Raw genomic sequence first — 18,913 nt, 5'->3', positions numbered from 1 at the left:
GAGGCAGAGCCACATGTACTTCTTTTGTAACCCAATAAAATATTTAATAAAAACAGTAAAAAGAGTTTTCTATATACTTTCTTATTGCAGCATGATTCACAATTGCAGAATTCTGAAGGGACTTGGCAGGAGCTAATCTGAATTACTGTGCGATGTTGTGTCACTTGGAAATTTGACATTCAAATTTAGAGTCATTGGAGGCCAAAATCAAAAATATAAATTTATTTCAGTATGGTATGGTTTTGTGATGTATGCTAAATTACAGAAACACAGATGGTCTCCATCTTTTAAGCAATTTGGACGATTTGAGTTTTGTAAATATTTGCCAATATTCATATCTCCTTTATAGTGTTCTCAATTTTGTTTTGGGGGGGAAAATCGGACGCTTATTTGATGCACTTACCTCAGCAGATACTTCACATCATAAAAATGTTTATTATGTGCCTGCCCGGAAAGTTAACTTTAATCCAAATTTTATTTGTTGCAATTAGATTTTGCTTTCTTTTTTATATAGCTCATATTAAAATGTATCTTATTTTCCAGAATGGTGAGGGAGGGAGGGGAATGAGGCATCGGCAATGTTTGAACTGAACACTTCACCAATGGAGCCAATCTGGAGCTCCCAACCTCATCCCTCCCAGTAAGCAGCTGTGATCCTGTTGCCAGGAAGCTATTGCTATGGCTCTGCCCACCGCCAGGCAACGCACTGCTGTGTTGCCAATCTTATTTTTGAAAGTGGTTTTCTTTTAACAATGGGATAGGAAGAAGTGCATTTTCTTTGGTTCTGTTTGCTAAAAGAAATTTAGCATCTCTGCAATATGCTAATTTCTATCATTTAAATTACATCATAGCCACAAGGTTCAGTGAACTTGAATATAATGTCTCTGCTTTGGTGCGGATTGCATCACCACCACCACCACCATCATCATTATTATTTTCTAAATAAAAGCTTGTCTTATTCTTTTAGACGTCTTTGGAGAGGCTGCTCAGGCTAATGTGGAATTTTTGCATGCTGTGGTTGAGTTTCAGACATGAAGGCTATTTGTATATTAGTAATTCAGTACAGAAAATCGCTCCTAGAACAGCACATTTGGCAGCAGCTAGGGGCAGGTGCCTTTGAAAATATGTAAGTTGGGAAGAACACAAGGGAGAGGAAATTTGGATATGTTCATACCTGCCCTCTCAAACAGTAGTAGTAGTAGTTTCATTACTAAAACACTTCCTTCTGACCTGTTCATGCTGACATTGCAGTGAGGAATACATTGCCCCTGTTCACATCAATGTGTCTGCAGAGTTGCATCTGGACTGCCAATATTTTGCAAGAGGCATTCAGTCACATTCTCAAAATGTAGGTTTCCACAATCGAAGTGGGTTGAAGTGCTCTGGCACAACACATTCACATATTTATTTATTTAGAGAAAAGCATACTTTTTGCAATTAGGGGAAATGATGGGGAAATGCACTAAAAAGCATGAGATACTAATAGATGGACAGGAAGACATATAACCTACTGGCAAACAAACTGGGATGAGTGCTGCTTGTTGTACAAGCTCCCCACAAACCAGTCAGAATGAATGCTCAATAAAGGGTGGACACTGTATAGTCTCCACACACATTTTGTTCAAGCAAATCAGGATGAGCTGAAGGACTTCTACATCAACCAAGATGAGGCATATAATTACTGAAGTTACTAATGGAGTAACTATTGCTGTTTGAGGGGATACAGTGAGTAGATGCAGATATACCCTTAACTTGCCCACATCCTGATTTTCAGAGAAGCACTGTGGGACTGCATTAGAGTTGCAGATAGGTAGCCGTGTTGGTCTGCCATAGTCAAAATAAAAAAATTCCTTCCAGTAGCACCTTAAAGACCAACTAAGTTAGTTCTTAGACTTAGTTGGTCTTTAAGGTGCTACTGGAAGGAATTTTTTTATTTTGCATTAGAGTTGGTAGGTTAGATGTGTGCATAAAAAGGGCTGCCAATTTCTTTTTTGGCAGTGCTTCCTGCAGACATTCTGTCTCTTTTAACAGGTCAACGGGCTATATCCAACTATGTCATGCTCAGGTAGGTTAATTGAAATCAATGAACTTTACTAATGTATTTAATATATCTAGTTTGGCCCACAACTAGTAGTTTTAACATCAACTTCACAGTGCATAGTCCTGGTCAAATGCTTAATATATGTTTGTATCAGTCAGACACACCTATGCAGCTGGTTCATGGTTCACTCGTTTATGCAAACTGTGAGGTGGCGTTGATTTCAAGAACAAAATACAACTTCATTTGCTTCAACAATAAATCAGGAAGAGTGCTTTTGACAGAGTGTTGTTCCCATAGGACATTCTGCTGCCCAGCTACCAAGGTGAAGCTTTCCCCTGTTGTTGTTTTTTAAAGACTGTATCCTTAAAAGCAATCCCACACACTCACAGTTTTCAGAACTTGCTCTCCCTTAATGATTAATCCAATTTTTAGGGAGCCGTGCAGTTTCAAACCCTACCCCAAGGCCAATAGAAATCTGAACCAAGTAATTTGACTCAGTGATAATTAATGACACAGGGTTATTATCTGAATACAAGACAGGGATCCCAAGCAGATGAAGGATTATCTGGGTTACTTTCAGATCTCAGGTATGCTCGTTCAGTACATCTGAACTGCTGAGAGCATCTTTGTATCTCCAACTTGCTTATTGCAGATAGGAAGAGTGCTGCACTGACCTGAGCATGGATGCTACATTTTAAACAGAAATATTAGCAAGAGAAAATCAATGCTACATCATACTTTCTTTCCACTATCTTATTGGATTTCCATGCTCCTAAGGGAGGCATCTGAAGCATGGGAAGGAAAAGTTCTATGCTTGCCAACCTTTTTCTGAATTTTTCTTTGTTCATTCATACCACTGGAGTACATGGTATTTACCCAGTTACAAAGGCAACATAGGTAGGTCCCTGCTCTCAATGTGCTTACACTCTAAGACAGATTGTGGAGCAGCAACGGAAAGAAGGAACAGACAAAAGAAAGCAAGGATGACCATAGGCAAACTGCATGTAAATGAGGGTGATGAGGACAAACAAAAGACTATATGGAAAAAGTGAGTTTTGGATTGTTGTGGACTTTAACTGTGTGTTATCTATACTTTTTCTATGTAGAAGAAGAGTTTGGATTTGATATCCCGCCTTTCACTCCCTTTAAGGAGTCTCAAAGCGGCTAACATTCTTCTTTCCCTTCCTCCCCCACAACAAACACTCTGTGGAAAAAGTGAGTTTTGGATTGTTGTGGACTTTAACTGTGTGTTATCTATACTTTTTCTATGTATACCACTCAGGGATCTCTTTAAGTGATCTATAAATTTTCTGTACATATATATATATTACTGAATATATATATATATATATATATATCATCATGAGCTAAACTGAAGAAGCATGAAAAACAACATGCTGTGCAGTTAAATATTCAAAACACACCATCAGCTTAAATAGCAGGAAATGAGCAGAGGTCTGTTCATTGCATTAGGCTAATCACCAGGGCTGGGTATGGTGCAATCCAGTAGTTGACACAAAGTATGAACAATTCCAGAGAACCTCCGGTTTAATTTTGAAAAGGAGGAAAAGTTCATTTTTAGAACTGCTGTAGAAAAAAAAACTAGCAAAAAGCTTTTTCATGTTGCGTCAGACTGTTCATGTACACTATCTGCCTGCTGCTGCTGCCTGCTCCGACTGGCAGCAACTCTCAAGATGCCAAGGCCACACTAATTGGGGTAGTGTGTCTTGTTTTGGGAGATGATGATGATAATAATGATAATTTATATACTGAAAGATGGAGGGCACAGGGAGAAGGGGACGACAGAGGATGAGGCGGTTGGACAGTGTTCTTGAAGTTACGAACATGAGTTTGACTGTGGGAGGCAGTGGAAGACAGGAGTGCCTGGCGTGCTCTGGTCCATGGGGTCACAAAGAGTCGGACACGACTAAACAGCAACAACATATACTGCCTATACCTTCACAGAATAAATGCCACACTGCCCTGCAGCCTCCACTTTGTTCATCCCACTGTCCCTGCCACTGGTAGAGAAGAAGAAGCAGTGCTGATTTCCAGCAAGATCTCACCAGAAATTAGGGCTGCTTCTCTACCACAGTGGTGGGTGCCTGTGGGGGTCACCTTGGGGGCTTCCACCATCTGAGGCAGTTGCTTCACCCCGCCTCATGGATGGGATGGGCTTGCACACTATAAATTACAATGGGAACTCTGTTTACAGTGTAACATTACTAGAAAGCTTGGTAGGGGCTATTTATAGGAAGGATTGTGGGCAGGAAGTGGGTGCTTAACTTGTTCTCTGCTTATTGATTTATCACTGCAAATGCCATTTAGAAAAGTTTTGTCTTCAGTTTTTTTAAACCTGTCATGTGTGGGGAGAACCCTATAATAATAATTGGGGAGGGGATAGGAAACCTGGGGTTTTGACATAGGGGTGGCATATAATGATTGGATAGGAGTCTGTAAATAAACAAACAGCTGTCCCTCAGCTCTCCTTTCAGAGGTAAGAGCTGAAAGGCAAGTTCAGGAAACTGATCCAAACACGAGTACCGTAATAAAACTACACTGTATGCTAATGATGTAGTTTTTAATCCAGCATAATCTTTTTTTGCCCTTATGGATCTATTGAACAATTTTAACTCTCTCAAGATACAAATTGCTTGATCAAAGTCCACATTACTGAATATACTTGATTTGATTAAAAAATGAAACTGAAGAATTGAAGAGCATAGCACAGCCCAGTGGTACAGTGACTGACTATGACCAGGACAACCCAGATATTCTTTCCTTTGTTTGATGTGTACCCCCCCCCCTTTTATTTAAAAAACGGCTTTATCTGAAATAATGTTTACAGCAATAGCTGAAGACAATTTGGTAAAACTTGCTAAATATATTTTGTAGTAGCATGTTGCATTTTTAAATGTTTCACTTTTTGCATTTCTTTTGACATTTAGGCTTGTGTGCACACACACCTGAGTCTCCTAGGCTGCTTAGCCACAGACAAAAATTTCCTGACCTGAACTCCAACCTATGTTTCTGGGCCTCTCACATACAGAAAGAGGAGGAACAGAGCCGCTTTCTTGGCTTTTGCATTCTAGTAAATTCTTCCCTTATAGGTATTTAGGGCTACCTGGTTGTTATGGAAGTAAGAGGAAGTCCAACTTGCAGGCGGGTTAGGGAGTTACATAGCTCCTGGAACTACTTTATAATGCAATACTGTATATGAAAACATGGTATTAAATGACCACTTGAATAATTTTCTGTCTTAAAACAGGAATAGCGCTGTAGAGTAGCTTTGGAAAGCAGCAGTTAAACTAGTCCCCGTTTTTTGTATGGATCCATTTCCAGGTGGTACAAGGGAGTTGTGTGTGTGTGTGTGTGTGTGTGTGTGTGTGTGGGCAGATTCTTACTCTGCCATACTAAATTCATAATTAGTAAGAGTGTACCTTAGAGGCCAAGTGCAGGAGAAGAGGATAATAGCTTGCTTTCATCTATTTTGTGGATTTTCATCATGGAGAAAACTTGGGCAGCAGCGGCAGAGAAACAAGCAGATTCTGCTCAAAGCTACGAAAGAGAAAAAAACAGCAGATTTTAGTTGCCTCCTCAGTTATCAGAGAAGCACAGGGCTGCTAACAATATAATATAATAAACATCGTAATAGTTTAATCACTGGCAAATCCAACACTGATAATTCTATACATAAAACAGCAGCAGCACTCAGCAGTACCTTGACCAAGAGACTTGGCTCCTATAACGTCTCTAAGGCCTGGACAAATAAATGTATCTAAAGCACGCAACAATAGAATTACAGTTCTGACCTAGTCACCGTGTGTCATTTGGCAGGTGCTGAAAACTTCGCTTTTTAGGAAAGCTTTTAAAACTGCTTCTACTACCACCACTTTTGCTGTGTTCAATATACTTTGCTTTGATTATGATGATGTGTTTACTTTGTTTCTTCACCTCCTTGCTGCTTGTGTGGTTTGTGGTTTTTTAAAAAAATGGTTTATTCCCCCCCACTCTGCTTTATTTTTGTATTTGCTATTTGTAAATTGCCTTTGAGACCCTTTGAATCTCAATAAATAAATAAATATTGGGTTTACATACTAAAGGATGATGTGCAGCTTTTCCACTCCCCTCCTGTAGTGTCTAGCAACAGCTGTCACGTAACTCTTTCCATTTTTAAAATATATTTCTATTAATATGTTTCTTTTCTATTATTCCCTTCCTTTGATGAGCGTAGGGTGGTATACATAGGTTTTCTCCTTTAAACATTTATCTCCATAACAACCCTGTGATGCAGATCAAGCTAACTGAGATGTGTGTTTTCAGGACCCACTCTATTACAGTGACTGTAATTTGTCTTTACTGTTTAATACTAAATTTCAAATTGTTGTAGCCTGCCCTGGGACTTGCTGGTGAAGGGTGGGTAATAAATCTAGTAGCTGTGGTAGTAGTAGTAGTAGTAGTAGTAGTAATAAATCACTGGCCCAAGTTTCATAGCTGAGTGACAGTTTGAGCCTGAGTCAGTTTTAGTCCCTACAAATTGTGTGAAGAAAGTCATTTCCTGTAGTTTGTTCTCTGTGCAATGCAATCCTAGTTGTGTCTTAACTGAGTAGAGCTATTCAGTGAGGAGGGAACTTTATACATACTCATAAGCAGACTCGTCTTTTCTGTTTAGGATGAGCACTAGCGCTGAAAACAAGTTTTGACACTAAACCCTCATAAGCCTGGGTTGAATTATGTCTTGTATTCTGGTATCCTTTTAACGTGCCACTCACCCACTTTCCTTATCTCTATGCCTTCCTGCGTTTCATCTGGGTTCTGTAACATCACAACAAATAAGGCAGTGGTTATAAAGAAGATGAAATTAAATGGACCAGAAAAAAACAGTACAGTAAGGAATGGATTGTTTCTGTCACTATAGTCAATTCTGCAACCTGTATAAGTTGTACAAATCAAGGAAATGTGCATGATTCATTTTCTTCTCTAAAATTTATTCTGGTTATGTTATGGAGATAAGCAAGGACCTTTGCAGGCTCCTTTGGTTTAGGAGGCATTTGCCCATACACATTGCTCCCATCCCGCCTGTCATGGGACATATATAGAGTCTATAGCAGCTAGGGGAGGGTAATGGGCAGGCCATAGTCAGTGTACAGTTCCAGCTTAAGTACAATTAATAATTCAAATTATCATTCAAAGCAAGGGGAATGTCAGGAATAAATAGAAATGATAGAAAAAAGAAAATATATATTAAATATATATATATTATTTTTATATATATTATATATAATATTATATATATTAAAATATATATTGTAATATTATATATTTTATATATTTATAAAATATTATATATTTTATATTATATATATTATATATTTATAATATTTAATATAATATATATTAAAAATACCAGTCAAGTTATCCTGAAGGGTTTATAAGGAACTCACTAGTGATGCTGACAAGGGGAAATAGTAATTTTTGTTCAAGCACAAAATAACCTATGGCAGAAAAAGGCTCGGCTGTTTGAAACATAGGGTGTAAGTGCCAAGCAGAAACTCAAGAACAATTCTGGAATATGTCCAATTAACCCTGCAGGTTAAGGAGTGGACATTTCTGATAACTAGGAGGGGAAATGGGAGTGAAAAGATTCCTCGGTGTTGTTTGCTGCTGTAATGGCTTTAGAGTACCAAGGACTACACTGAATTTATGAAGGAAGTTTTGTTTTGTTCAATGGAAATTATTCCTATGCATAATTATTTGGAAGTAACATCAACCGAGTTCAAAGGGACATAGTAAGTGTGATTAAACTTGCATCCTAAACATCAGCCTTCCAGAATCTGATAGTGCAGTTTGGGACTAGGATACTGAAATTAGGGATAGGGGTAGTGCCCCCTTCCTAGTATTTACAAATATATTTACAAAAAAAGTAACAACTTCATAGGTTAGCTGCCCAAAGATGATTATTCTTGTCAGACATTTATTCCAGTTTTCCCTTGCCAGAGGGACTCCTTTGCTCTTGGATTGAAATTCTAAAACTGCATCAAATCCAGTTGCAACTTGTTAAAAACCGGTATTTTGTTGGAGGACAACAGATGAGAGTTCTGCCAGTTTGGTTCTGGCAGCTCCACATTTGAAAATGGAAATGTGCAACACTATGAGAGGACTTTGTTTAGAAGATCTGGCCAAGTTATTCAAAGAGCCACATGAGGTCCATTTGGGGAAAGGGCTTCAGCTTTGGGAGATAAAAGTTAGGCAAAGCAAAGGGACACGGCTAAAAGAGGTGCAAAAATGTGAGAAAGATACACTGGTCCCTAGGCCAGGACTTAGGTCCTTTACCCCTTTGAAATAATAAAGTCTGGGCAAAGTTGATGAAGCAGCAATATTTTACTGAAAATAAACACTTGCAAGTGGTTGACCTGAAAAGGCAGGCACACACTTTCTTATCAAAAACATGAATATTTACCGTATTTTTCGCCCTATAGGACGCACTTTCCCCCCTCCAAAAATGAAAGGGAAATGTGTGTGCGTCCTATGGGGCGAATGCAAGCCTTCGCTGAAGTCTGGAGAGCGAGAGGGGTCGGTGTGCACCGACCCCTCTCGCTCTCCAGCCTTCAGGGAGCTATCCGCAAGCCTTAGGAGCCCGTGGGAGTTCCCGCCGGGCTCCCAAGGCTTGCGGACAGCAGCCTGCAGCCCGAAACCTGGGGAGCGCAGCGGAGCGCGCCCCGGGCTTCGGGCAGCTCTCCACAACCCTTGGGAGCCCAGCGCGACTTCCTGCCGGGCTCCCTAGGCTTGCGGATAGCAGCCTGTTCTGGGGGCTGGGCTCAGGGGAAGCTCGGGCTTCCCCAGCCCCGCGCCTGGGGGGGAAAATAATTCCCCCCTTTATTCCTCCCCCCCAGAACTAGGTGCGCCCTATGGGGTGAAAAATACGGTAAACCTTTTTCCCGAGTGCAAGTCCCTCCTTTGCCGCCCACTAGGAAGGGGCATTCAAAGTTCAACACCTATCGTGTCTGTCTATTGCTATGTAAAATCCAAACCCCCACCCCCTCTTTCATCCCCCAAAGCCCCTTATTTGGTTAATTTTTCCCATTCCCCAAAGCCCCTAATTTGGTCAAGCCTCTGTCCCTCTGAAATAAGGCTAGGTTCCTTTATTTCACTGAAGTGTGTGACACCGTGACCTGTTTCAGCTACCTGTTTTGCAAAAAGCCCCTGGCCACGGTTGCTAAAGATACTCTATTTCTTCAGAACAACTTATCTTTCTCAAAAAGTTCCCAGCCTCAAGGTTTCAAATGAAACAACACCCAAAGAACATGTGACCACAGCTAGTTTGAAATATGCTACCAAAAGCTACTCCACATCCTGGCTGCAATATTCCTATAGCCTTACACACCCCTGCTGCAATTTTCTTAAAAGCCCTATGATTTACACGATTAATAAAAACATTTTCCTTTTCTGCAGGAGCAAACTGAAAAGACAACATATACATTTCTCACAAAAAGTCTCAGACTATAAGGTTTGAATATTTCAACTATAAAGATCACTGCATAACTGGGGCAAGTTGCTCATTCTCCCAACTGATATTATATCTCCTTATCTCACTCTGCACACCCACATCCTTCTGCTTTTCTCTCAGATAAAAATGATGGGTGTGCTGCTGATGGGATCCAGCGAGCAATTTTATTGTTAAGGAGAGGGTGAGGTGGGAGATCAGGCCTGCCCAAACGTACCCATTGCTTATGCAGGGCTGGCCCACCCATTAGGCAAAGTGAGGCAACCGCCTCTGGCGGCAGGATCCACAGGGGTGGCAGCAGCAGCAGCAGAGCCCCATGATGTAGATATTTATTTCCCACCTACCCACCCTTGTTCCTGATGTAAAAAAAGGTAAAGGTCCCTCACGCCTCTTCCCTGGTGCTCAGAAGGGCGCCATTTTGTGGTTCGCCTCAGGTGCCAAAATGCCTTGGGCAGGTGACATTTATGCCAGAGAGGCTTTGTTGCGAACGGCGTTCCCTCAGGGGAAGGTAAAACCTATGAAAAGAGGGCAGAGAGCAGGTTGTCGGAGGGGGCATGTGTATTCGTTATATTTACTCCCCACCCGTCTGCGGCGGCGAAGGCCACCAGAAGTGGCTCAAGACCACGACTGAGACAACCAAGTGCTGAGGGAACGTGTGGGGAAAGTCTTTCCCTCCTTTAAAAATAAATACAAATAATATCCATGCGAGACGGCTAATGCGATATAAACTGACCAAGACGTGAGCCCCCTTAGGGGCGCTCAAAATCAGACGGCGGCTTCGATGGACGAGTCAGATTAAGCGCCACATGAAACAGGCCGAGAAATCAACGATCAGAGGGCTCTGAGGGCGCTTCCCTCTCTGCCTCCGAGCCTCCACCGTCAGACCGGTTCTGCTCGCGGAGCGAGGCCCGCGAAGCCCCACCCAGGGCCGCCTTTGGGAGTGGCCGCCAGTCAAGCGGCGGGCACCTTTATACCAGGCAGGCAGTCCGACCGCCTGCTCGCTCGCTCGCCCTCCCGCCGAGCCCAGCGTCTTGCTGGGTCACGGCGTGGGGCTTGGGTGGGTGGCTGCCTGCAAGTTAAAAGTGGCCGCCGAAGGAGCTCGCCCGCCTTCCTTCCCGCCCCACGCGAGCTGAACTCTGAAGACCCGCCCTTAATCTAAAGGCTCGCTTTAAGAGATGACAGCGGAAGATCGGCTTGCGTGTTTGACAGGGTTTCCTCTGAGTCGGGAACCTCCTTTGGGCGCGAGGGATTCGTGAAGAGGAGAGTGCTTCTGAGCGTGTGTAGAGTGCGTCTCTCTCTTTCCAGGGAGCCTAGGTTCGCGTGTGAATTCTGATATAGACAGGCATGAGCCTCTAAATTTAGAAACTTAAGGATTTATGGAAGGCGGGGGTGAGGGGGGAAATGTCCTTTTTTTGGTCCAGCCCTCCTCCTGATGTGCTATCTTGCCTAGAAACTGAAGACCGCTTAAGACAGGTGAGTTCCTGCTTTATGCTCTTTAACCAACTGCGCAGCAGGCAAAAATGGCAATAGGTTAAGCTTCTGTGTGGATCGTGAGAGTTAAATCGGTTAGATTTCTGCTTGCCAGGCAATGGCTGAATACGCATCACCTCTGGAAGGAAAAGGTTGCTTACCAGTTAAGTTGTGGCAATGAAGGTGAAAACAAAAGGAGATGATCAGACAAAATAACAGTCAGGAAATGTGATCACAAAGGTGTGATTAGGGTCAAATGACATTCGATGGGTAGTTGTAACTTTGTTTAGGTTTGATTTTTATTTTTTAAAGGGATCCCTGACCATTAGGTCCAGTTGTGGCCGACTCTGGGGTTGCAGCGCTCATCTCACTTTACTGGCTGAGGGAGCTGGCCATGTGGCCAGCATGACTAAGCCACTTCTGGCGAACCAGAGCAGAGCACGGAAACGCCGTTTACCTTCCTGCCGGAGCAGTACCTATTTATCTACTTGCACTTTGACGTGCTTTTGAACTGCTAGGTTGGCAGGAGCAGGGACCGAGCAACGGGAGCTCACCCCGTCGCAGGGATTTGAACCGCTGACCTTCTGATTGGCAAGTCCTAGGCTCTGTGGTTTAACCCACAGCGCCACCCGCGTCCCTCTGACCCCTGTATAGCAAAGGTGCATTTATGAATCTGCCTTAGTTCAGTAACTAACCAGCACAAAAAAAATCGGAGTCCTTTAAGGGTATTTACTTGGATGAGTTGAAGCGTCACCTGCCGGAAGGTGAAGAAGAGGCCCAAACAAAGGTGTTATAATGTGGTTTGAGTCGTTTGTAATAAGTAAGAAAACTGAGTGCATTCTACCCGTATATAATTTGTATACATTCTGTCCTTGACATGGCCTGTTATTTAAATGCTTAATAAACACAAAAACCTAAAGTGCCTGATCCTCCTTTTTCAAAACTGCATTTTATCAGCTGTCCAACTGCACAATTCGCCCCCCAACTCCACCTTTTGTGCCAAACTACACTAACCCCACCTGCTTAGAGACTGCTTTACCCTTCCAGCTGCTTTTCTATTGAAAAATCACTCACCTCCACTTCAGCTGCTTTTCTTGGTGTGGGGAGAGCAAGCTAGACTTGAACCTTTCTCCCTGGTCATTTTTGTGTGTACACAATATGATTTTGTATGGATGGAAATTGTTAGCCCCCGCCTTGCAGTCTGAAATAGTATTCCCCGTACACAAATTTTATCACCTCAGAGAGAACAAGATATTTGGTCTACATGAGGCCCTATTATCACCCCATCTGCCTTGATGTGAGACCCAGTGTTGTCTTATTTTGTGGCTCCCAATTGCACACTTAGCTCTTTAACTCCCCTCCACTGATATGAAAATAACCTCCACTTCTCCCTCCCACTCCCCTGACGACTCCTTCACTTCATTCATAGGCGTGTATTCCCCTTTCTCCTTTACACAACAGGCAAGATCACTTCCTTACACTTCATGTTATGATGGTTGCTTCAAATGTCATGAAAACCCACAATTTATATAAGTACTTTCTATTTAAGACCTTTTCTAGGTAACTGTTAGTAAGTAGGTTGTTTCTAAAAAATAGTTTGCGACTTGCTTGGTGTCTGACACTTCCACGAGTGGCTTTTTGCATGTGCTGTACACTCATGTCATGCTTTCCTTGGAGGAATCAGAATAATCACATAATTTGGAATAAGAAAACGGTGTAAAGCACATGGCTTGAAGAAAATACTGCTGGCCAGTCTTATGAGCTTCTGAAAATTTGATGTTGACATCAACAACCCTTTTCTAGTCAAGGGAGTTTAGTTTGTGTGGCAGTGAGAAATTTATTTATTTTACAAGCCATGTACAACAAGAGAAAATGAGTTAAAATACAAGTTTTAAAAACAATAGAACCATCCCTGCAAACTCTAAAAACAACTGTTTCTACATATGTACAATTAATATTCCATAAATGACTGAGTCACACCTCAGGGAAAGCCTTCTTAAATAAAAATGTCTTCAGTAGGCACCATTGTGCTCTAGGTTAACAGTAATGTCTGATTGCCCCATCAAGGACTCTTAATGATTGGGTTCTTCATGCCATTACTAATCATATTAATGTGAATGTTGGCCTCTATTGAGATTTGAATCTATTTCTCCAGTTTAACATTGCAAACTCAAAACAGCTTATTGCCCTATAATGAGCAAGCTAATTAAGCAATGGGCTAAGGGTGAGACTCCATCCCACTTTTGAAAGGTTTAGTTGGGTTCTGCAGTACCCATGTGGAGAAGCTGCATGAGGTCCTCTACAGATAGATTTCTTTGTGACCACCAGTTTTGGTCGAGCTCTGATTCACATAGTGAATAGCTCTGATTCACCACCATAGCTCTGATTCACCAGACAACCAACTGGAAAATTTGTATGAGTTTAAATTTGTTTTAGTTTATACTATTGTGGTTTTAACTGTAACTTTTTTAGTGGTAATTCTATTGTTTTGTTTTATTTTTTTATAAACCACTTCAAGGTTCTTTTTACAATCAAGTGGTATATACAGTAATCATGTGAAGTGGGCACACATGAAGTGGGCTTTCTTGCAGAGGACCCAGTTTCACACTTTTGGCTCACATTTCAGTGTCTGTTGGTCAGGATGGCCGTTTATCACCCTCAGTACTGAAGGCAATATGTGGGAGAGTGCTTTCACACTCCTCTTTGTGAGCTTCTCATAGGTATCTGGTTGGTTGCAGTGGGAGCATAAACCTGGACTTTATAGGCATTTGGCCTGATCCAGCAGAGCTTTCCTGATTTTCTTAATTTATCTGTTTGGTGAATGGAGGGACTCACACTGCTTTTTCACAAGGCTAGTGTAGGATGGCCCTGGGTAAAAGTATGAACCATATCTGACTATGTTCATTGGTATAGTGGGTAGTCTGGATTACTTAGAGGTAAAGGTAAAGGTACCCCTGCCCGTACGGGCCAGTCGTGTCCGACTCTAGGGTTGTGCGCCCATCTCACTTAAGAGGCCGGGGGCCAGCGCTGTCCGGAGACACTTCCGGGTCACGTGCCCAGCGTGACGAAGCTGCTCTGGCGAGCCAGCACCAGCGCAGCACACGGAAACGCCGTTTACCTTCCCGCTATAAAGCGGTACCTATTTATCCACTTGCACTTAGGGGTGCTTTCAAACTGCTAGGTGGGCAGGAGCTGGGACCGAATGAGGGGAGCTCACCCCGCCGCGGTGATTCGAACTGCCGACCTTATGATCAGCAAGTCCTAGGCACTGAGGTTTTACCCACAGCGCCACCTGTGTCCCTCCTGGATTACTTAACCTGAACTAAAAATGCCACATCTTGTGTAGGCGCCCCAAGGACACATACTCAGAATTGCATAATATTCTGTTCCATAGTCTTCTGTATCCATGTGTAGTTGAAGACTGAATTTTTCCAACTCTTTCAGTGCCTGCTGTTGAAGCGATTATACCAGCTGTTGGATTTGAGTATGGGACTAAGACTAATCCCATACCTGCATCCTACTGCAAATGGAGTCATCCCTTTTATGCAGGCCTAGTTTGCCCTAGAATATTCCCCACTGCCTAACAAATCCAAACCTTTCCTCATAACACCATTATCACATCCATTGCACTGAGACTGAAAAGTTGTGTCTGTGTAGCTCGCCCTGTGTATGGAAGCAGTAGCATTGCATAGAAAGCTACCTTGGAGAACCTTGTTTTTAAACATACTTGGTCCTTAGAGTTCCTTTTTTTAAATACCGTATTTTTTGCTCTATAAGACTCACTTTTTCCCTCCTAAAAAGTAAGGGGAAATGTGTGTGCGTCTTATGGAGCGAATGCAGGCTGTGCAGCTATCCCAGAAGCCAGAATAGCAAGAGGGATTGCTGCATTCACTGCGCAGTGATCCCTCTTGCTGTTCTGGCTTCTGAGATTCAGAATATTTTTTTTCTTGTTTTCCTCCTCCAAAAACTAGGTGCGTCTTGTGGTCTGGTGCGTCTTATAGAGCGAAAAATACGGTAAATATTTTATTAAGGATTTTCTTGTTTTACAGAAGTAAGTGTAATGCCTCGTATTTTTTCCATGTAACATTTTTACAAATCTGTTTCATTTGTTGAGACATTGGAGGGGAAGAAAAAAAAGGGGGGGAAAGGGGAGTGGCGGGAGGGAAGATGAGTGGGGTTGGGGTTGGGTGGCGATGTTTCTATTATGTTTAATGTATGTAGAGTTTGGTGTCAGCGTTGCTTGTGTTGTTCGCTTGTGTTCCTTGGTGGTGAGAGAGGTTGGGGTTGGCCTGGGGTGTGGTTGTTTATTCCTTGGAGTTCCTTATACAGTGGTGCCTCGCAAGACGAAAAGAATCCGTTCTGTGATTCTCTTCGTCTAGCGGTTTTTTCGTCTTGCGAAGCAAGCCCATTGACGGATTAGCGGATTAGTGCTATTAGCGCTATTAGCGGCTTATCAGATCAGCTGATAAGCGGCTTAGCGGCTTAGAAAAAAGGGGGGAAACCCGCAGGAACCCGCAAGACATTTTCGTCTTGCGAAGCAAGCCCATAGGAGATTCGTTTTGCGAAGCACCTCCAAAACGGAAAACTCTTTCGTCTAGCGAGTTTTCTGTCTTGCGAGGCATTCGTCTTGCGGGGCACCACTGTATAAAATGCTGGAGGCCTGACCAGGGTGAAGATCAAAATGGTCTCAATCAGCTACATCTTATGACATTTACCCAGCACTGAGATGTTAATATAAACAAAAGCACATGGACCATCATGTGCTGTGTATAATACAAGAGTTCATTCTCATCTAGTAAATAGACCATTTTCTCTAAAAAAGGAGGATATCTAGTAAATATATATCCTCCTTTTTAGAGAAAATGGTCTACAACGTCCAAAATCTTGCCTGGTCAGGTCAACTGTCTTTCCCTATCCAACAAGTTAATTCAGAGCCTCTTCATACAGTCAGTATACAATGAGATAACCTTTGATTTGTTTAAACATTCAAGAGATGAATCAGAAGTTAAAGTAAACTGAAGGAAACTTGACAGCTGCAAACTCGGTCATAACCAATCTCCTTAAGCCATGAAAGCAACAGATTGAATGTCTCCAGCCTCTTCCTACTCCCCTACAATCTGCTTGCAAATCAAACAAAACAAAACAAAACAAAACAAGGCAAAACAAAATAAGCATTTGGTCAGGATCCAAAGAAGTGATACATGCATGTCAAGGAGACAACATAGCCGGAGCCTCATTTGTTGCTTTTGCAGCAGCTGATCATGAAAAGACAAGCCACAATCATTCGCTTTTTCACTATGGAAACTTATGGTGACAACCATGAATGATGATGCTATTCCATAATGGCTCTTACACATGATAGTCTTTGGATCATGCTATGTGTCTGTCAGGGTCTTTGTCTGTCATGGATCACTTTCTTATTTCTCCTTAGGATAGGGAGACCCTGAGTTCAGCAGTAGGGCAAAGAGAATAATAAATACTAGAGCATCAAAAATACTAAACACAATTACAATAAACACAATAAATAAAAACAGAAGGCTTTATAAGTTAAATCAGCACTTTAAATTGAGCCAGGAAACTAACTGGTAGCTAATGCAGTTGTTCCAGAATTGGTATTTTATGTCCAGACTGCTCTGTCCCTGTCAACAATCTAGCTGCCAAATTCTGTACCATCTGCAATTGCTGCAATGTCTTCAAAGGCAGCCAACATAGAATGCATTGCAGTAATCCAACCTAGAGGTTACTAGAGGTTACCAGAGCATAGACAACAGATGTTAAGACTATCCCAGTCCAGATAGGGGCACAGCTGCATCATCACTAAAAAGCTGGTGGAAGGCATTCTGTGCCACTGAGGCCACCTGAACCTTAAGCAACCGTAACAGGTCTAGAAGTACCCGCAAGCTATGTACCTACTCCTTTGGAGGGAATGTTACCCCACCCAGAGCCGGCCGTATCCAACCCCTCTGGTTTAGAGAACCACTTACTAACAGTGCCTCAGTCTTGCCTGGAGTTTAAGTTTTGTTAAATAAAATACGGTAAATGGGGGAAAATTTAAAGTCAATATTTCATCATTATTCACCCTATCTAGAGTATGGAAATAGTCAACTGAACTACTTTGTTGAAAGGGTTATTGTGTGGCCCTGCTTTGGACAGTAATGCTTCTGTTTAATAATGGTAAATTTGTAAGCTGCCTTGAATGATAAGAGACACAAGGTGGTGTGGGTATAAGGAAGCAAGCTTTGGTTGATCGTTTGACTCTGAGAAGGTACTTTCCCTCTAGGTCTGACTGCCTAGTAGTCCTGCTTTGTTTGCTCCCCACTCCCCAGCCGTTCACAGTCCTCTATTTTTATGCATATTAAAGAACCTTTTCATGCTGCGAAACTCATCAAATAAAGAGAATTGTACACTTGCTTTTTAAAAAGTGTAAGACTGCAATATTGAGGGAAACAGAATTCTCCAGCGGAACGGGACTCGAAAATACTCAGTTTTGCTGCCTTCAAGAGTACAAACACCTGGTGTTTCCATTTTAAGCCTTCCAACACAATGGCATTCCTCTAATAGGAATAATCTATGCAAATAAAATGGCTCTTGTGCTTTGACCTCGTGAACAGAGTTTTAATGCTGCCCAGGCCTTTTAGGCTGAGTCATAACATTTTAAAAGATAGGAGCGAGGAGCAGGATGGGGGGCGGGGAAGGTTTATAATAGAAATGCTGACACAAGAGTGGCTGAAAACAACTGTCTGAGCCAGAGGTGGTGGGGTCCAGGTCTTTCTTTGGATAAAGGCTGCATTATTCAAGAGTTAATGCCACTGACCTCATTCCTGCTGACTGCAGGTTCTGACTGATAAGGCTGCACCCACCGAGATCAGTGACTTGGTTGAACAGTGGCTACATCATGATGTTCTGCTGGCCTGCAGGATGCGCATCACAATGTATTTTGGTTGACCAAGGGTCTGATTCAGTATAAAGCTGAGAGGTATACATAAATTCATAGACTAGACCAGGGGTCTGCAACCTTTAAGACAAAAAGAGCCACTTGGACCCGTTTCCGAAGAAAAAACAACTGGGAGCTGCAAAACTCGTCATTATAAAAATAACTTTTTTGTCACTTTTTTATTATTATTTCTTTGTTTGACCCCTCAGAATTACTCCTCCTCATAGAAATAAACGTTAAATTAACAAGTTACCTTTTTTGTGTGTGTGTGTTCTTCACTCCCCTTCAAAACAGTGACCAGCGTACATGCCCCCTTTCAATGCAGTGACCAGCGTACATGCCCCTTACAATGTAGCGGGTGGGCGGGAAGGTGACGTCAGGACGGTGCATGACTAACGCACGCACCGCCCCCATGCAACGTCACAGCCAGTACAGCGCCTGCCACAGTGGGGAGTGTCGGGGTGCACAATGCGCCTCCTCCCCTCGCTAGTATCCGCCCCGGAGCCGCGGCAAAGGTGTAAAAGAGCCACATGTGGCTCTGGAGCCGCGGGTTGCAGACCCCTGGACTAGACGATATAAACAAAATATACATGCCCTTCTCTTGCTTCCAAACCCTTCCATGGTTCTATTACCTTGTGATCTCATGATGCTGGTCAATACTAGGTCAGTGAATGGACTCTGGCCTTGGTTTTCTGCACTGAATTGGATTATGGTGATCTTAGAGTGGAGGAACTTTCTGTTGTTCAGTTGTCACGGTCAGATTACTACCTGGTAAAGTTTAGACTTGCTGGAAGTCAGAGACTCTGCAGGGGTGGGGGACTGAATAAGTGTTGCACCCAGGAGGCTGATGGATCTGGATGGTCTCCTGATGACTCATACAAACCTGCCTGGGTTTTGAGATCTTCAGGGGAGGCCTTCTCTTGTTCCCACCACCCTCACAGGCATGCTTTGTGGGATCATGGGA

At 42.6% G+C, this 18,913-nt stretch overlaps 1 protein-coding gene across 3 annotated transcripts in view; it reads left to right on the top strand.

Moving 5' to 3' along the window:
* The window catches only part of GPR160 (G protein-coupled receptor 160), a 35,448-nt gene that overhangs the window by 13,809 nt on the left and 2,726 nt on the right, over positions 1-18,913 (top strand). Inside the window, exon 1 of one of the 3 annotated variants that reach the window (XM_081190594.1) lies at positions 10,849-11,018. The exons of the other annotated variants lie outside the window; for them this stretch is intronic. The gene's annotated coding sequence lies outside the window, so the exon portion shown is untranslated. Of the gene's footprint in view, positions 1-10,848; positions 11,019-18,913 lie in introns of those variants that run through there. 3 annotated transcript variants of the gene reach the window in all.

The sequence above is a fragment of the Podarcis bocagei genome (assembly GCF_964188305.1).
Source record: "Podarcis bocagei genome assembly, chromosome: 4".
Lineage (NCBI taxonomy): Eukaryota > Metazoa > Chordata > Lepidosauria > Squamata > Lacertidae > Podarcis > Podarcis bocagei.
The sequence above is the reverse complement of the archived record's forward strand: the minus strand, read 5'-3'. Positions and strand labels throughout refer to the sequence as shown.